The sequence below is a fragment of the Martes martes genome (genome assembly GCF_963455335.1).
Source record: "Martes martes genome assembly, chromosome: 1".
Classification (NCBI taxonomy): domain Eukaryota; kingdom Metazoa; phylum Chordata; class Mammalia; order Carnivora; family Mustelidae; genus Martes; species Martes martes.
The window spans coordinates 112,219,548-112,241,125 of NC_137888.1; positions in this window are offsets into that span (position 1 = coordinate 112,219,548).

Consider the following 21,578-nt stretch of genomic DNA (forward strand, 5'->3'; position numbering starts at 1 on the left):
AACTAAGTTGGTTAGCATAAGAATAAACGGAAAATAGTTTATTTTTTTTTATTTACTTATTTATTTGACAGTAATCACAAGTAGGCAGAAAGGCAGGCAGAGAGACGGGGGGAAGCAGGCTCCCCGCTGAGCAGAGAGCCCGACGTGGGGCTCGATCCCAGGACCCCGGGATCATGACCTGAGCTGAAGGCAGGGGCTTTAACCCGCTGAGCCACCCAGGTGCCCCAAATGGAAAATAGTTTAAAGAGACATTGCAGAAATTCATTCTTTTATACTTAGAACATATCTGGATTTGGAAAAGAAATCAACGATTTGGTGACACACAAAGTGTTTTTATGATATATCATTTGGGTCCTTACAAAAACTTCACGAGATAAAAAGGATGTAGCTTCTTTTTATTATTAAAGAGCAAACTAAGACTAAGTGATGTAAATAATTTGTCCAGTGTCCTAATAGATAATCTAGTAGCAGAGTAGGAACTTTGTCCCATGTAGCCTGATTTCAGTGTAGTTCCCTTTCTTAAAGGCATAGGAAGATGGTAATTGAATTATTCAGAATTAAACTTTTTCGTTTCCACAGTCCAAGAAGTAAAGAAGGAGTCTTGGCTGTAAGTGGATCGTCCTAAATAAGTGTATTGCCTGAAGTCATCTGACATGGATCTATTAATCCATGTCAGAAGATATGAGCCGTGCCAATTACTAAGATATTTTTCAACTCCAAACCCACCCTTGTGTCCTCTGGGAAGCTGGGCCTGAGACCAACTTCTGCTTCCGTGGCTTTTCCTTGATAGAATCTGTCAACGGAGGGCGCTAGAGAGAGGCTGCAGGCTCGGAAGAGGAAGCCAGAACCGTCCTGGCTTTTTTGTTTCCCTGAGGAATCTAGGTCAGCTTGTGGTTTCTGAGAGGAGCACTTCAGCAAAGCCTTGTCCCCATGTTGGCCAAACATGTTCCTACGGCAGCAAGGTCTCATTCTTAGAAGTCTGAGCCCCAGACCCCGGAGGCCCCTCCTATGGGCTCCAAAACACCAGCTGCAGAGGAGCTGAGCACTCTCCCTCGGGAGTCAGAGTTGCAGATCTACAGGAACCCCCACTCCCTTTTCCTTCCCTCACCTGTAGGGGTGGCAGGAGCTTCTAGCAGTTGCCATCTCTCCTACACCTTAGATTTCTTTTACTCTTTCAATAGTTGGCAATTTTATACCTAATTAAAATTATTTATGTTACATCTTTTCTGTGAAATTACTGATACGGGTTATGTCACTGTCTGGACCCTCGGCATCAAGTTTCCAAGACTTCCCTACTAATCAAATATCTAAAGAGGATTTTCATTGCCTCTTGCCAACATCTCTAAATATTAAGTATATACCAAAAATTTGCCCATCCCAAATAGTTTTTATTATTCTTTACATACAAAGCCCTCATCCTCCAAGAAAATAAATTCCTTCTGGCTTATCTACATATTATTTTAGAATGCCTTCTTTACACCTTACTGCTCAAACTGCCAGTATCTATCAATCTTTTTCTTTCCTTCTCTTTCTTTCATCTGTCTATCTTGCTTTACAATTTCTACTCATTCTAATCATTTCTGTTTTATAAAAATCATATAAATAATGTGTTATATTGATATATATAACATAAATCATATTTTAGGTTATGTAAATCATAATCTACTTCTATAGCAAAACAATGCAATATAGGAAATGGTGTTCTACTTTCAAAAGATGAACATTTTCATTCTAGTGTTTTCTGACATTGACAAATTGAAAACAACCTAAGTATCCAACATTAGGAAAGTGTTGAAGTGAAATTGATTTTTCATTAAGTGGAATATTATGTGTGCAATAAAAATGTTATTTACAAAGAATTCTGGTGATATGGAAAAATTATGATGATGATATCAGTGAATAAATAAATATATAATATATGACTATGACATGATTTCAACTATGTAAGAATGCATAGAATAAAAAAGGGGGAAAAGTTAAAATATCAGTAGTGATTTCCTCTAGTTGGGTTATGTGTAATTTCTTTCTGACTTCCATAAACTGTTATAATTAGAAAAATAAACAGAAAAAAACTAAGTTAAAAAAAGGAAATCGATTCTCATATAATTTTCCTTGTAGATCATTATCATTTTCCACTTTCTCTCATAAGCTCACATGGTCCTCAGAAAGGAAAATTTTTGTCTATTATATTCAAAATATATTCAAAGTTTCTCATGTTGTCTTTTGAATGCAGTAGTGGTGGCAAACAAATTTTCTCAGATGGAGTCATTTCTCTAACCATTATCTGCTGACTTTACATATAAATTTCCAAGATGAGATCCTCATCAATGTAGGGTGATGAAAGACACAAAATTAGAGCCAGAAGACATGGACTTTAGTCCTGGGTCTGACACCTTCTAATGATGCAACTTTAGACAGATAACTTCAGTTTTCCAAGCCTTATTTCCTTATCTGTAAAGATATCTTTATTGAGACCTCGCAGGATTATTTTGAGGATTAATGAGACAGATTACATTTGCTGTGAAAATGCTACAGAAACTATAAAAGTCATACTAGAAGTATTTTCTTTTGAAATAAATTTCCTTCTAGGACTACTTCATCCAAAACTCTTAAAACCTTATAATTCCCCAAACCCTTTAAATTTTGATCCAAATGCTCTTTTTCTGTAAACATCCATCATAATACTACATTGTGAGTACAAATGATTTACAAATGGATGGGGTTTGGTTTTTGGTTTTGAGTTTTTGTTTATTTGTTTTTGTTGTTTTTGCAAAGAGCAGTTGCCTTTTGGTGATTATCTCTCTCTCTCTTTCTCTCTGTCTTTCTCTCTCCTTTTCCTTGCTGTAGAATTTAAGTGCATCATCTAAACCTACAAGTTGACATCCATAAACAAGACAAAACGTTTACATAAGACGAAGGGCTGTGTCCTACAGGTAGACTTCTCAATGAGGCAGATTCCTGGAAGGTCTATCTTGCTATAATACATCTTAATTGATCACCATCAGCATGTCATTTTAATGGTCTCATTATTCTGACCTTCCCCTATTTGGGATTCTGAATTTCAAGAAGAACATATTTCACAAGGCAGCTTTCACAAACATAATCAATGTTAGGGGAATACTTGGCTGCTTTTGTTGCCAATCCTGTTTTCATAGAGGCATTACATTATTTAGAGAAAATGTTTTCAATATTAAGACACGATAATTGGACTTCATCAATATTCAGTTATTTTTATATTACCTACTTGACATTCAAATTGTCACCATGATTTAGATGATGTGAAGATTTCTTAGGAATAGATTATCTCCTGAACATATGAACTATACCTGTGGAGGCTAAGACGAAGTGAAGAATGCATTTCTGTTTTCCTATTTTAGGCATAAACCCACAAAATTAAAGCTGTGAAGGCTCTTAGTAATTATTCATCTATATTGAACTTCTTATCAATACCAAAATCCTTTCAACTGTGTCTCGGATGGAGTCATGTCTTATGCCTTAGACTACATCTCAAGAGGGGGGCATGTCTTGAGTAATTCTTAAATACTCCCTGAGATGGAGTACACGTACACATCGATGAACTCTCTTCTTTTTGATGGATGGATCTAATTACTTCATTTAAATATTGATCATCCTCTAATGTAAACCTGTGAAGGGGGACAGATTAGATGAGTCAAGGCATTTACTGCCACAAAGTGTCAAAGGATGACTTAGTACTCATCTCTACTATAAGACTTACACTCTACTGCATAATGTGATGCTGTGCCATACCTCTGAATGGAATACACATTTCATGAGAGTATAGTCCATGTTTTATTCATTCCCATACCCAGAACTGAGTAAGTGTTAATTAATAAATGAATAATAAATGAATGGGAGGTATAATAACACCATGATTTGTTGAGATAATTCTTTATATTGAACTGAAATAAAATACCCTTTGACTTTGACTTGCCTAGTTTTATCTTCTGAAGCTACACAGCATAAGCATTCCCCATTTTTCCAAATTCAACCTACTGCTCATAGATAGCTTATAATACACACTATTCTTCTACCAACTAAATGTCCTCTCTCTCTTTATCTGTTCTCTGTACATGATAATTTAAAGATCCTTCACCCTATTGATTATCCTTCTCTGGATGCATTTTAGCTGCCAACATCCTGACTTATCAAGGAATAAAATAGAAATATGGGAGAGTATCAAAATGTTTCCCTCCACACAAAAAGAATGTTTTATTTACAAACTTAAAATAAATGTGTTTTTAGCTAGAAAAATAGCCTAAAAATGGAAAATAAAAATGTATCGATTGCAGGGGAAAAAATAGTGAGATAAAGGACCTAGGTCTTTTCCCTGACATTAACATATTTACCCTCCATATTTACCCTCCACTTTTGACTTGTTGGTTTAAACATTTTATAACCTTAAATTGTGGTTCCATGCATTTTCTCCCATTTAATTTTTTTTATTTTTAAAGATTTTATTTATTTATTTGAAAGAGAGATAGCACAAGTAAGCAGAGCAGCAGGCAGAGGGAGAGAGAGAAGCAAGCTCTCTGCTGAGCGGGGAGCCCAATGCCGCGCTCAATCCCAGGACCCTGGATTCATGACCTCAGCCCAAGGCAGACGCTTAACCAACTAAGCCATCCAGAAACCCCCAGTTTCTCCAATTTAGGTTAGAGTAGGGCTCTTATAATGACTGAATATCTGTCAACATAGCATTTGAGATTCTTGGCCTTACACTCCATTAATTTACATAAACATGTTTAGTTCTCACGGATATTTGGTTTCCAGGGGTTAAAAGAGTTTTGAGGGATTTCAGTATGAGACTTCAATGAAACAGTGTAATTGTTACTTTCATTATTTACAAATACATTCCAAGCTAAGTCTGGTGGAACTAGAAAGGTGCAACCATTGAACCTAATATCATAAATCAAATAAGCGTCAGATAAGACCTTTACATTTCCTTGATCCCATAGCTGCACATTTTCCTATACTGAGGTATCCTTTCAGTATATCAAACACCCCTTCTCCATCAAGTTTCTTCTCATCTCTATTCAAAGGTAATAGATTTTCCTTTTGCATGTGGGTCTCTTTATAAGATAAATTCTTAAACTTAAAGATTGACAAATACTAAAAAAAAACAAACAAACAAAAAAAACCAACCTCGGACTTATTCGAGGATTTTTTTTTCCATTTTGCAATGGGATAAGAACAATTCACTATCTTTATTATATCTCTGTGGAAAAAAAAAAGATTATGCAAGTAGCCAAAGAGTATTTATGTTTTTGAGAAAGATTGGTAATATTGATCAAGGTTGTGGAGTTTTTGTTTTGTTTTGTAGCCTTGCTATGGAGTACTATAATACCCTATTCTATCACTGTTGTTGAGGGGAACCAAGAAGGCAGCATGACTAGAGTATTTCCTTCACATTCAGGCATTGTAAGCTGCAGAGGAGTCATTATATTTACAATATTCATTTATAGGGGTATCAAAACACCGTTTCATAAATCTCCTCCATACACTCATTCTATTTTTCTTCCCTGTGTGCCAGTGTAGGCAATCAATTTCAAAATCAGAACAAAACAAAAGGATCAACTCTTTCAGGGAAACACAAGAGTTTGATTTTTACAAAAGTAGAAATGTGGCTTAACAGACCCTTGCTTGCCACATTTAAAAATGGGTATGACTTGCAGGGAAATGGGAAATGGAAATATGAAAGGTGATAAATAAACTTGATAATAACCTTCCCAATAGGAAAAACAGATCAATCAAAGCTGTTCAAATGAGGCATTTTAAATGCAAAAAGGACTGATACAGAGAATCCCATTCTTTATACATGAAAACAAACCAAGGTATGTTAAGAAATAAAATTCAAACTTTACAGGCACACATTTCTCTAAGGAATGAGTCAATAGATGTGACAGAGACATAACAGAAGATCTGAGGCATTTCATCTCTCTCCATCATAGGTGATTTTCATCCATCATTAAAAATAAAGTCAATTTGCATGAATCTATAACAAAATCCTGACTGATAAAATGCAGCTTAATATTTATATTATAAAGTGTATAAGGCAATATTACTCCTCACTGAGATCCAGCTCTGAGACAGGGAAACCCAACTACCATCTTTCATAGTTGCTCTCAATCAAAAATATAAAGTGTATTGACTAATATATTTTCTTTTTGCATAATACATCCTTTTAATCCTCTCCATTTATCAGTAGTTAGGTGGTTAAAGAATGTTAAGAATCAAAGTGCTGGTGGGGTAAGGTATGTTGATCCTACCTCTTCCACTCATTAGATAAACAATTTAGGGCAAATCTTTGTCTATCTCAATTACCTTACCAGTATCACCCTAGTCCAGTTATAAAGAAAAAAATATGGGAAAGAGTACGTTTATGTATGTAAATCACTGAGGGCATCAGTAAATAAATGTTAATATTTTATTTTTTTTATTTTTATACTTTTTTTTGGTACCTATTAAAAGGAAAGCAGGTGATAAGTGTCTGGTAATTAATTGGCCTCCCAGCCTCCTCTGTTGCTTCTTTTTTTTTTTTTAAGATTTTATTTATTTATTTGACAGAGATCACAAGTAGGCAGAGAAGCAGGCAGAGGGAGAGAGAGAGAGGAGGAAGCAGGCTCCCCGCTGAGCAGAGATTCCCGATGCAGGGCTCTATCCTAGGACCTAGGACCCTGGGATCATGACCTGAGCTGAAGGCAGAGGCTTTAACCCACTGAGCCACCCAGACGCCCCTCTGTTGCTTCTTATATCCAAGCCAAGTTTGTTCTTCGGGCCGCCAATAGATTGATTTTCTTTCAAGACATTTTTATTTAAATTAATATCCTCTTCCCAAAACCTTTACTGGTAACCTACTAGTTGCCAGGTAGAATTGACAATAAAGGTACTACCTGAAGCATTTATTCTCATTCCACCTAAGAAAGTTTTATTTGTGCTAGCTAGTGGTAGTACTTAGTAAAGAGGGACTATATCTCTATAGGAGATATATGTATCCTATGAGAATGGGTACTACATCTCTCTTTTTCACAGTTCAAAGTCTAACACAAGATCTGGCCATTCACATGTTTTTTGAGTGAGTGAATGAATGAATGAGTAAATATTCTGGTGAGGAGGTAAGTGCCAAACCCTCATCACAGAAAGAAGTTAATTAAGAATCGCAGCTACAGGTTTAAGTAGTAGACATTTGTTATTTTTTTACTTCCAAGATATTTTCTTTGTTTTAATAAAAGCACCTTGATTTTCATTTAGGGAACCACCTCTACTATATTGCAAACAATCTTGGAGGCTAGGTCAACAAATGTACCCCCTCCATGATGGGGAGAGTGTTTCCTGACAAAGCTGGGTCAATCAACTATTCCAAAGGACTACTCTGTTTTATTTTTCGTTTTGAATATTGGGGGTTCATTTTTTCATTTAATTCTTTAAAGGCTGCCCACCATGTTACTAATAAATTGTTTTTAGTCTAAGTTAACCAAGTAGGTTTCTGTTTCTTACAATCAAACAATTCAGTCAATATATTACCAATTATGACTAATATATAATGGATTTGGTTAAGTAGTCATCTGGATAGAACATAAATTAACTATTAAAGTATCAATCCCAGTGTGGTAACATGACATTGTATCAGCAATATTGAAAGGAAACGATGCGGTATGATTATTGTTAAAAATTCCTCTGGTTCAACCCAATTTAACATCTTCCTTCAAGTCTGGAAATACATGAAGGATGAAAACTCTGAACACTGAACCATAGTGCTCTCTGACAGACATAGCAGATGTCTGTCACTGAACCTATTACAACCACTCTTACTCCTAGCCAAGACTAAGACCTGAGTTCTTGGCGGTTGATTCACAAGCAATGAATCTGTCTGGAAATTAATGAATCAGCTTCTGGCAATGGAGCTTCCTCCCTCTGCAATTACCTTGACATCTCCTTCCATACAGATCCCCCAAACACCTCATTGCAAACCTAAGTGTGTTCTGTAGAGGTCAAAATAATTTATAACAAACAGTGTCATAGAAAAGGTTATTCAGGAAAGAAAAAAAGGTAGTCGTATCAGGCAAATTCTACCACAAAACTGTCTCAAGCTATTGGTGCTAATTTTTCGTTTGTTTTTTTTTTTTTTCAAATTTTTCACTTCCAAGGTAAAGGAATTGTTTGATAAAAAGTGTATACACAACTCAAAGACATTCAAAATTAAATGACATATTTTCCCAATTCTCATTTTTCTCATTTTTTTAGAATCCCTTGAATTAGAGCTCTACTAATATAACATTTGGAAATTCTTCTATTAATTACAGACTTTCCATCTAAGATGAGGCAGCTGGGGAAAAAAAGGAAGGAATCTATTCCGTTTCCATTTCTGAATTTATTTGTCAAGGATCTATGCCTCTTTCTGTCAGATTAGCGTGTCTTTGTTCTTTCTGCCTTGATTAGGATATATTAATTATGGACAGCAAAAGAAGACTTTACAACTTTCCTTTTTATCAGTGCTAGAATAATCCTATGTATAGTACAGAAAGGCTGGTGAATACCACTGTTATGTCACCAAAGTTTGGTCGGCAATCGGCCCACTGTTTAATTTTTTTTTTCTATAAAAATTTAACTGATGATATTCTGGCCATTTAGTGCCAGAATACAGGACAAGGCAAGCATTTCAATCATCCAAATGAAACATAAGTAAAAACAAAGTGAAAATATAATAGATGAATATTGTCCCAAGCTTGAAAAAATATAAACAATATTTTTTAAACTTGGATTGCTGCAAGTATGAAGACACACCATATTATCAGCCATTCACTGTAAGAAAACCAAGATCCTTCCCAAATCCAGAATGTGAAAGCTCTTCAGGCATCTGTTTATGAATTGGCTAAATATGAGATCCAGGGTGTATGACAAAGGTTAGAGGTCGGAGGGTGTTGTAAGCCTTCCAGAATCTTCATCATGTATAAATTTTAGTGTTATATAAGCCTACAGATATGTTTTATAATCATTCAGCTGTGAAAAATAAAAGTATGCATCAAAATAGTAACCAATTAGAATGCATAACATTTTCATTTGATTGATATCAAATGGTCAATCAAATGGTCCTTTGACTCCTCTGCCCCCATAGCCTCTTCAGGTACAAGAAGAAAATGAACTGGAGAACGGAATTAATAAGCATTCCTATCCACAAGTTACCTACATCACTGCAGATTCCCATGGATCCTGTGTTATCTTTAACAAGGATGAGAAGAGACTGCTATCACCAAGTACATTTCCATTATAGTTAATTACCAAACAGTATGTCCCTGGGAATCAGCAGCCTCTGACACTAACTCAAGTGTATTTTATAAATTGTTACTCTTGTGACCCACCATTTCATGATACACATTAGTAGTAATATGTGGAGAAGGAGGTTGGAGCTCCAATGTACATGTGGATTACAACTTCTGCTTTACAGACACGCTGACCTCTTAAAGGTGTGGGTGGCAGGGCTCCTTTTCCTCTCTCTCATGTTTTTGAAAGCTCAGAGAACATCTAAAGTAGGGATGAGTGCTCTTCCTGTCTTGAACCTCCACAAGGGCATCCATGGACAAATCTGAGTGATTCTAGAATCAATTTCAATCCCTTGAACACCTGTACCTCTATTAAATGTAGCACCCTTTTTGATATCAGTGTCCTTGAGGATTAGAAACTAAGTACTAAGTAACTAAGTATGCATAGTATTTTTCTTTTTCTTTTTTTTTTTTTAAGATTTTATTTATTTGACAGACAGAGATCACAAGTAGGTGGAGAGGCAGGCCGAGGGAGAAGAGGAAGCAGGCTCCCTGCTGAGTAGAGAGCCCGATTTGGGGGGGGGGGGGACTGGATCCCAGGACTCTGAGATCATGACCTGAGCCAAAGGCAGAGGCTTTAACCCACTGAGCCACCCAGTCGCCCTGCATAGTATTTTTCTTATAGTTATCTTTCTTTTTCTTATTGTTTCTTCCTTTTGCTATTTTCCTACTGTGAGAGATCGAAGCCATTGGTTCCAAAGGATGATCAGAGATAACACTATGTGTTTGAACAAGCACAGAGATCATCCTAAGGAATTCTCTGAAGACTCTCCGTGCCATCTCATCTTCCTAAAGTTAGATCAGATGAGACCCTAGGCAGATTCCTCAGTCCAACTGGATATTTAATTAAGTGACCTTCATGCAATTTCCCATTCAAAGGGTCTATGCCTTTATGAACTTATCCTTAATAATCTCTTATCAAGTCAATTAACTTTATCTTTTTCTGTATTTGTCAGCTAGCAACACTATGTATGTATGACCTTGACCACAACAGGCCTGACTGAGTAATAAAGAGTTCAGTATTGCCAGAATTGGAAATACAATTGACCGTGCATAGTCTATTGAAGTTGAAGGAGCAGTGTCATTTCTCTCTGTGAGGGCAGTCACATTAAAACATAAAGGATAATCCATGGGCTCACAGAGCCCCACTAATCCTTGCAAACCATAAGCTGCTTTGCAAATTTTATCATAAACTTGCAAAGCTTGTTTGCAACTCTCTAAAAATCACAGAATCCCTGAAATGTTTAGTTGGAGCACCCGGTAAGGTCATTCACTGACAGTGTTCATTAACCTATCTCTAGTCAGCTCTCCTTGAAGCATTTCTAACAGAGAAGATTCTCTCAGTCTCAAATTTCTCAGGGGAAAGACAATCCATAGCCTCTTTTGTAGTTCTTTCCTGTTTGAAAACACTGCAAAGTATAGAAATTCTTGTTAAATTACACCTGTTAGAAAAAAGTGAACTTCTTTTTTTTTTTTTTTAAAGATTTTATTTATTTATTTGACAGACAGAGATCACAAGCAGGTAGAGAGGCCGAGAGAGAAGCAGGCTCCCTGCTGAGCAGAGAGCCTGATGCGGGGCTTGATCCCAGGACCCTGGGATCATGACCTGAGCCGAAGGCAGAGGCTTTAACCCACTGAGCCACCCAGGCGCCCCGAAAAAAGTGAACTTCTTAAAAATTAAATAAGTTTAGAAGAAAATGAGTTTAGAAGAAAAATAAATCTCATAAAGAAAACTGATCAAACAAAACACATTAAGCCATATCTGCCATTTTTTCCTCAACTCTTAAGTCAAACATTTGATAATGCTCTGATGTAATAGAATTTTAACTATATAGCACATAAAGTTTTTGTTATTTGGTCTCTGACTATCTTTCCAACCTTACTTCTTACTACTCAACTATGCTTTCAATTATTACATTTCAAACCCACCAGTACCAGTTGTACTGAAGGTACCTGAAGTTAACAACTTTTATTCCCCAATTTAAAACTACCATTGCTCCTTAAGATCCATTTTACCCCTTGTGAGGCTTCCCTTACCTCACTTTAATTCTCTGCCTAAATCATCTCCAAGCACAGTCCTTTTTACTTGCATCTGGAATAGAACACATCAGAAATACATGATTAAGTTATCATATTTTTCCTATGTTAGGTATACTCTCCTTTAACTTAGGATTCAGATCTTATTTTCTTTTGTATTATTGTCTGACAAATCATTTGTCCTCAATGACATTGGTTAAATTCAGTGTGAGTTGTATACCTTTTAGTTATAGAGATAAAAAGTATTTAGTTTTATATGTTATAAATTCTCTTCCGAAAGTTTTCAGTGTCATCCAAGTTTCTCTAAAGTATTTAGAATCAGTTCTAAAGTCATAAGAAACTTTTAAGAAGGTGAGCACTAGTGAATAATTTTTAGTTTTCTCCTCCTCTTTTATAGACAGAAAAACAGATGTGTAGGTAGACAGAAAAGAGCAATTAACATTAAGTGATTAGAAGTATTCCACAGTTAAAATTACAATAATTAACTTTGACATGACATGTAATATCTAGAGAAAACTTTTTTACTATACATACTGTATTAATTATTAATATAAAAGATTTTAGAAGGAGAAATTAATTACTTTTTTTAATCCTGGGTATATTTTTATCCTATGCCATATTCACAATGTTTAAGGATTGAAAGTTATGCAATTGAATGTTTCATCAGTTTAAAGCAGGCATCAGTTTAAAAATGTTATTTACATTGTGATCTTCTTATTGACGGACTAGGACTCCAAAGCCCAATATTCTTTGCTATATGTAAGTAAGAATGACTTCTTTAAATGTTTGGAGGTTGAAATGATCACAGAACTTCAACTTTTATAGTGAATAAAAAAAATTGATAATATTATACATTTTTAGACTTTTGTGAGTTTTTTTAATCAAAGTGAGTTGATCTTTTCATATGACTTATCTAAATCAACAAGTAATCTATGCAAAAAAGAATGAATATATAGCTGAGAAAACTGAAGCTTAAAGAGATGTTATGTAACTTATTTATAGATCATACTGTTAGAGCTCTGCTTTGAAAATAATTCTCCTAACTCTGTGCTTCCTGAATATATTGCCAGATATCATAGCTCCCACCACCACTAGGGTGTAAAGTTTGGGTTTGATTTCAGCAACAGAGAAAGAATTCTGGACTCCTCATTTCAGATCTGACATTTAAAGAGTTTGGAAGTTGTTTCTTCTACCATAACAATGAGAAAAAGCTGAATGTACTAAAAATCAATTATGACTGACCCTTAAAGAATGGGGGAGGGGAAGGGAGTTAGGGGCACCAACCACTCTGTGCAGTCAAAAATTCTGCTCTTTTTTTGATTCCTCAAAAACTCAATTACTAATAGCCTACTGTTGACTGGAATCCTTACTGTTAACATAAACTGTCAATTAACCATATTTTGTATGTTACTTGTATTATACACTGCATCCACATAATAAAGTAAGCTAGAGAAAAGACAATGTTATTCAGAAAATCATACAGAAGAGAAAAATACATTAATAGTACTGTGCTATATTTATTGAAAAAAGAAATCTGCATGTAAGTAGACCCACACAGTTCAAACCCATGTTGTTCTAAAATCAACTGCATCTTCTTAGTCATATCAGAGAGTTGAGGTCAAGGGCATCACCTCAAAATCTGGAGAGACAGGCAATATAGAAAAACACAGCCAACATCTGCTTACCTGGAGCAAAAGCTATTGAAGTCACAGACTGAGAGATACACTCAAATGATAATGTCAGTGATAATTGCTGGAGACTGAGTGTGGATTAACTTGAGTGTGAGAAAACTTGGGAGCCACAATCTCAGTAAGGCACCCACACTTTCAAGTTTCTCAAAATGAAGAACAAATCAAAATCCCAAAATGAGGAACAAAGAAAAAAATCCAAGGGAAAGTAACAATTTTGAAATACACAGAAAGTGTATTTCACTTTCTCTGTGAGGAGTGTAGGATTGCTGTTAATTTTGTAGCATCTTATCAGCTGAATGTCAGTGATGCTTATTTTACTATGACCTATTACTATGATGAAGATTCTGATGCGCCTATTTATGTGCCCTTTTTCCAAGACCAAGCAGTGGTGAAGCAAGAACATGCAAAGCGGTTCATAAAATATCTAAAAGACCGTCAAAGTAAAGTCTGCCTTCCGGTGACTAAGAGGCCTGACGCAGAGTACTGGGGAACTGACCGGGAAGCTATCGCGATTGCTCTGGAGGTGGAAAGGAACTTATACAAGCACCTGCAAGAGCTGAAGAACTTGGCTTCTAAGAATCGTGAAACTGATCTCTTAGAATTCGTGAAAGTTTTCTTGAGTAAACAGAAAAGGAACATAAGATATCTGCAATACCAGCATAGCTATCAGGAGGAATTAGAAAGACTGTCTGGGAGGGAAAGCACACCTGAACGGTTTTTGGAAACATGGGGCCAAGAGGCTTCAACATCTGAAGGCCGCACAACAAGTCTTCCGTAGCAGTAGCTCTCGAAGGCAGCTACGTAAGAATCTTCATCTGTTTGACAGAAGACTGCTTTCCTTTTAATCGAGTATCCCAATCTTCACTGTTATGCATGGAAATAAATTTGGTTTTGCATTTAAAAAAAAAAAATACTGGAGAAATACCAAATACTTTGGTTTTTCTCCATACCAAAAGCCTAGTCTCCAGTGATACACTGTGATCCTACTACATCAGTAATTACTTTAAATGTGAATGGCTACATCTACCAATGAAAAGAGATTATCAGAATAAATTTATTTCTTTTAAATATTTTGGTTTATTTATTTGACAGCGATCACAAGTAGACAGAGAGGCAGGCAGAGAGGGGGGAAAGCAGGCTCCCTGCTGAGCAGAGAGCCTGATGTAGGGCTTGATCCCAGGACCCCGAGATCAGGACCTGAGCCGAAGGCAGAGGCTTTAACCCACTGAGTCACCCAGGCTCCCCCAGAATAAATTTAAAAAAGAAGAAACTGTAGGTTGTCTAAGGAAATCTACCTTAAATATAAAAACACAGGTGAAAAATAAAGGGACAAAGAAAAGTATATCATGCTAATTAATGCTGATCAAACAAAAAGCTGGAATAGCTATCTTTATTTCCAATACAGTTGACTTCCAAGCAAGAAAAATTATCAGGGATATAAAAGAGTGCTGAGTCATGATAAGATATCAATTATCAAAGAAGGCAAAGAAATTCTTAACACATATGCACGTAACAACATAATATCAGAATATATGAGACAAAAACTAATGTGCAATGAGAAGATACTTGAATGCCGAGAAAAATAGACATATCCACTATTATGGTTGGAGACGTCAACAATCAGTAACTGATAGATCTATCAGGCAGAAAATCAGCAAGGGTGTAGTAAAACCAAGTAACATTATCTCATCCTGACCTAAATGGCATTCATAGAGAAAAAAGTCCCGACAACCCCTATGGAATTATGAGGACAGAGCACCTCTTACGTGTGTGCGCACGCGCGTGAGCGCACGTGCCCCCTCACCTTGCTGGGGTGTGTGTGTGTGTGTGCGTGCGCGCAGTCCCACACTTGGCACAATACTAACACAAAGTATGGCTTAAGTTAATATTGACTGAATGTAAATCATTAAAATATTCTGATGACTCATCTCTATTTATTGTTGAAAAGTCACTCTTTTGACTCTATATGTTACTACAGAAGTGATCCTGAGGTTTGGCCTATTTTTTGGTGCTGTGCCACTTCAGGGCAGGACTTCTTGCTTATTATATGTTTGGAAGCTAAAGCATTCATTCAAAGGGTTTCGTTGCCCCCACTTATCCTATAGGAAGCCCCCTCTGCTGCTTTGACCTCCTGAATAGGGTGAGCACACTGAGTGCTCCTCTCAGCTGCTCTCTGGTTTAAGATGTCCTCTCCATTCTTCTATCATAAGTCTCGCCATGGCCCAGTAAATGTGTCCAGTTCCAAGCTTTCTCTTGCCCTTATCCTTTTGAGTCTTCCAAATTAACAAGAAAGTGTAGTACCGAAGACACGGGATGAAAAAACTGAACCCATCTCCTGGCATGAAAAGGAGAACACTTTTCCCTTTATTTCATATTTCCTTAACCAGCACATAAACACCTTTATGGACTTTGGAATAAGGAAAACTTGGAATCTTAAGTTTTTATCCTCTCTAAACTTCAATTTTCTCATCTAGAAAATAATAAAATTACTGATATTCTAGGGTTCTTGGGAGACGTAAGCAAAATAGGTATGAAATACTTATCTCGGTGCCTAGCTCAGAATAATCTCTCAACAGATGTTCACTGTCTCATTGTTTTCCTCTCAGGAACCCAAGGCCAAGGGTTAGAGCCCATGCACTGCATAAAGTCTGGATGTAAATTAGATTGTCATCTACTATCCACAAGCATATCCAGCTCAGTAAAAGCTCTTTCTCTTGGTGTATTTGCATTGTCATTCTGCTTTTCCCCCTCCTTCAGCTTCACTCTTCTGGTTCTGTGACTTCTCTGTGATGCAAATCCACCTCAATGGTAGCCAAGATGCTCCTGTTATCCCAAAAGGAGCAAGAGCAGCAATCTGCCCACCCCTGGATCCTGTGTCTCTCCGATTCCAGGTTCAAGACCAGCCTAGAGCACTTGATAAGTCACGTGGCCACCTAGGCTAGCCTCTCTTCATGGAACATTTAGCACTGTCCAGATCATTTTTCTTTTGCAAACCAGACTAAAACATGGCATAATACATAATCTGGAAGGAGGGGGGGAAGACAAGAAAAACAGTTCTTCCCTTGGGGCAAGGATTACATTAGTTCCATACAACTATGAGGAACTCTGGAAAAAGAAAATCCTTATTAAAATTGCCAGACCTAAAGTTAACCATGACTCCTAATGGAGTTTCGTCTTATGATCTGGAAGACTTTTAAACCTGAAGCCACGTATTTCAAAATTTAGTGTGCATAAAACAACAAGAACAAAACACCTGACTGTGTTTGTTTAAATGTATTCAACAAAAAGTTATTTATTGGCAATGTGTATCAGGCACAGAACAGATACAGTTCTTAATAAATACTTCCTAATTGATTAGACCACATAACCACTAGCATGTTTAAGTATCTTTTTATTTGATTTCTATGTGATGCAAGACTGTGCTATTCGTTTTAGGGGATTTAAGAAAAAGTGTCTATTCTCACAATCCAGGCAAACCTAGATTCAAACCTCAGCTCTACCACTTGCTGTGTTAGTTTGAATTTTCCTATTGGGGTTTGCTCTGAAGTCCATATGGCATCTTTTGTTTTTTACTATAGATATCTTTTGTGTTACTGGGGGAGCTTATACCATTGCCTGAACCTGCTACAGGGCCCTTTCCTTCTCTGGACCCCACTCAAAACTGACTGTCTTCCATGTCACCAGATAAATGGGCCAAAGCAGCAGTCCCAAGTATGAAATATCTTGTGTCCAGAATCCAAGAGGCCTATAAAAGATTATGCTTCCTTCCTAGTGGTATACATTGTTTGATATTATTTTGTCCTTTACTTATTATTTATGTGCTGTCCAATTATGCTCCTCACATCAAGGCTTGACAAACTACAGGCCACAGGCCAAATCCAGCTTGCTCCCTCTTTTTTGTGAGCAAAGTTTCATTTTTATACAGCTATGCCCATTCATTTATAAATTATCTATGGCTGTTTTCATGCTATAGTGGCAAATTCAGTTGCGATAGAGACTGGCCTACAAAGCTTAAAATATTTACTATCTGACCTTTTGCAAAAAAAAGCTTGCCAGCTGCTACGCTAAACTTCTGGACACTTAATAACTTCTGGAGTCTGGCAGAAACCTCAAGCTCTACAGGGTTTATGTACCACCATTTGTTATTCATGCACTTTACCAAACTAACATACTTGTCAAATTTTGCTTATTCACTCTGATTAAATAAATTTATGAGCTATCAAAGATACCTTCTGATTTTCAACTTCACCTTTAGTTAATGACTACATGACATGTAGGCTTCCACCGTCTTTCTCCAATGTACCAAGAACTCACAATGGTCATCCAAGTCTATAGTCCTATATTGATTACGCTCCCTGTGCTGCTCAGTCCCCTGCTGTGCTGAACCAGGAGAGCATCTCATTCATTGCTCTTTCTTCCCAGTTCTCCACCAGAGGAACTTTGAACAATGGCATTGCTGCAGCGGTGCAAGGCCATCAGTCCTCCACCACCAGTACGGAGTAATACAACTCCCAAATTCCACTTCAGTGTTGCCTCCTGATACCAACGCTTTGGGTTGGATTCCTCAGAAAAAGAGACAGTTTTACATGCAAGAGCTCTTTTTAGAAGTGTGCACTAAAGATCAACCCCCAGAAGTGAGGAAGCAAGGTTGGGCAGAGGAAGGAGTTGAACGGAGATGCAGTGGCCATGCAGGCCTCAGCTGATCCCATGAGGGACTCTGGAGCTGGAGCTGGAAGGGCCCTTCAGAAATATCCTAGACTGAGACTAGAGGCCTAGTTCTTTGTACCTCCACATCGATGAGTTTGGGACATGGTCTCCCTTGAAGGGTGGAGTGTAGTTTGGGGTGAGGAAGCTCTCTTAAGTCCAGAATAATTCTTGGAGAAGCTTGCACATGTGAAGTGTTAGCAGGCAACAGTTTCAACAGCTGGTAAAATAAAAGCCTTGTCCTGATGGGTCCACCTAGGCAGTGCATCAAACTATCCATTACAAGGAGAATAAAAATCCTAGAAGCATAGTGTAATCCAGTTGTTAGATAATTGGCACACCAGGTCAGTAACAGCACACTCATGCTTGGTGCCCTTGTACTGGGTTCCTTGGGAATGGAGACAAGTTTGCATGCAGGGCCACATAGATATTGCTAACAAGAAACTCTGGGGAAAAAACTAAACTTCCACTTATAACCCAACAATTGGACTCTTGATCATTTATCCCAAAGAAATGAACATTCATGTTCACACAAAAACCTGTACAAAAATATGCAAATCACTTTATACAGTATAGCCAAAAATGTAAACAACCCAGATGACCTTCAATGGGTATATGTTTAAACAAGCTGTGGTATATCCATGTTATGAAATACTACTCAGCAAAAAAGGAACAGATTATCTTTACACCCACCAACTTGAGTGGATCTTCATGCTGAATGAAAATAGCCAATTTCAAAGAGACAGTTCCATTAATATAGCACTCTTATAATAATAAAGGAGAACCAATTTATAGTGGCCACAGTTCAGGAAGGGAAGAAAGGAGTTGGTGGTAACTGTAAAAAAGTAACATGAGGTATCCTTGTGATGGAGCTGTTCTCTATCTTGACTGTAGTAATACACACAAACACACAAATGTGCGCATGCAAAGCTGTTGATATCTGAAAAAGATGAATAAATTGTATTGATGCTAATTTTCTAATTGTGATATTGTACCATAGTTATACAAGACATTATCACTGAGAGAAATGGGGTGAAGAGTGTAGGGGATCTCTCTTGATTACTTTTTACAACTATATGTGTATCTACAATCATCTCAGAATAGAAAGTTTAAAAAGACTTTTTAGTGATATTCTTAATATCCTAGGAAATACTCAAATAGAAATTTTAAGAAAATCATAATTTGAAAGCATCTTGCGGGTGTTTTTGTCAATGCTGGTATGCGGCCGGCTCATGTGAACTTGTATGCCATTGGGTCAGGCTTGAACTCACCAGATCTGGTCTAAGGTTACATATAGATGGGGATTTACATATTGTCTGGTTAGAGTAGTAAGGAGTAAGAAGATCTGAGAAGAAATTTCTCTTCACGTAGAGGCTGAACAGAAGCATTGGGCCAGCAGGAAGGACGGGAGTCTTATATCCTATGTTGGTTTATTTATTTATCTTTCTAGTATTTGTCTCAAAGTAAGGCAAAACCCTTTTATAATTCATATGTCTGGGCATACATTTAACTCTCAAGTTATAAATGTGACTTTGCAAACATAGATATGTAGCATCTTCAAGAGGAAAGCAGATTATTTCAGCCAAAACTTGATTGAATGTGAATATCAGAAGGAACTAATGATATTGTGTTGATCTTGCAAAAGGAAAGCCTTCATGAAAAAGGGAATGAGATTGCTTTTGGAAATTCTCAAGATTCAGAATTATACTCCCAGAAGCAAATGACAAGGAGGAGTATTTCAGCTCTGAATAAGGAAAAACATTATTGCCCAATAATAGAATAAGCTGCCTCAGAACATAGTCAGTTTTCTCATCCCCAGATGAATTCCAGCAGGAAATGGATGGCTATTAAAGAAGTGAAGGGAATGCTATATTTAATAACCTTCTGAATTGTGTTTAAGACTTGGGAGTCTATAAATAGCAAGGCACACTTCACATTGTTTCTAATTTAGTATTTAGAATAATTGAAGGAATTATTCTTTTCCTTGAACAAAAAGGATTTCCATTGAAAAAAAATTAAAATTCTTAAAATAGCCAGAAAATAAGTTTGGCACAAATTTTAGTTGGTAGCATTATACCTGATGCCTGAGAAAATAGATAACCTCCTTGGATTTGATGCAACTTTTTTCTTCCTTAACAAAGTAAAACAATCTGTTACCACAGCTTTTCTGTGTGCTAGATGACTTTTTTCCCCTAAAATAAGAATGGAAAGTATAATTTGTACATCACTTGGATTTAGAGTACTAACTACATTTATTTTCCTATTTTCCACTCTTTTTCTTCAAAATTTGATAATAACACCTCCATTTTATACATCAGTGCATAATCTCACCGTAATGCTTTAAAGTGTCATTTTCCCCCCATCTGTCTTGTCTTTAAGAAGAAAGACTATTTACCATGTAATATTCTGGGGTAACTGACTCTTTCATTTTTTTTGTTTTGTTTTTTTAAAGATTTTATGTATTTATTTGACAGAGAGAATGAGAGCACAAGCAGGGGAAGTTGCAGGCAGAGGAAGAGGGAGAAGCAGCCAGTGGGGGACTGGATCCCAGGACCCTGAGACCATGACCTGAGCTGAAGGCAGATGCTTAACCAACTGAGCCACCCAGATTCCCATAAGTGACTCTTTTGAAATGCAGAGCGAATTTAGATTTGGCTGAGAAAAATGGCATTTCCCATAGTTATAAATCGCCAATGAAAATATAAAAGAAAACTTTACAAAAAAAGGTTACTGTAATTATATAATTAGAGAAACATAACATCTTTTACACAATATGCAATTGCTTTTCCTTTGTGCTATATATAGATATATAGTGGGGAGAGAGGGCAGATATATCCAAGAGTAATCAGGATAAGTCTTGCCCCATGAACTATACAGATTAACATGCATATTAATTTTAGATTTGCAGGATATCATGCCTTTTAAGAAATCTATTTAACAATTACTTAATGGTATTTTTTAATTTTATTTATTTATTTGACAGATCACAGGTAGGCAGAGAGGCAGGCAGAGAGAGAGGAAGGGAAGCAGGCTCCCCGCTGAGCAGAAAGCCCAATGTGGGGCCCGATCCCAGGACCCTGAGACCATGACCTGAGCCGAAGGCAGAGGCTTTAACCCACTGAGCCACCCAGGTGCCCCCTTAATGGTATTTTTAAAACAGTGGATAGCAACCCTGTGTATTAACTACTTGGGTTAAGAAATAAAGTATTACTGGGGCCTCTGGGTGGCTCAGTGGGTTAAAGCCTCTGCCTTCAGCTCAGGTCATGATCTCAGGTCATGATCTCAGCATCCTGGGATCGAGCCTCGCATCAGGCTCTCCGCTCAGCAGGGAGCCTGCTTCTTCCTCTCTCTCTCTGCCTGCCTCTCTGCCTATTTGTGATCTCTGTCTGTCAAGTAAATAAATAAAATCTTTAAAAAGAAAAAAGAAGGAAAGAAAGTATTACTAATATATTGAAGGTCACTCACAGTTCTGTCATTCCATATATCTACGTCATTCTCCATCCCAACTAGAAGAACCATTATTTTGAGTTTGGTGTTTATGACACCCAGACATTCCTTTTTTTTTTTAAGATTAATTAATTTGTTTGTTTATTGATTGATTGATTGATTGATTTGAAAGAGAGAGAATGAGGGAGAGACAGAACACAAGCAGGGGTAGCAACAGAGGCAAAGGGAGAAGAAGGCTCTCCACTGAGTAGGGAGCCCGATACAGGACTGGATTCCAGGATCCTGAGATCATGACCTGAGCCAAAAGCAGAAGCTTAATCGACTGAAACACCCAGATGCCCAATATCCAGGCATTTCATACCAT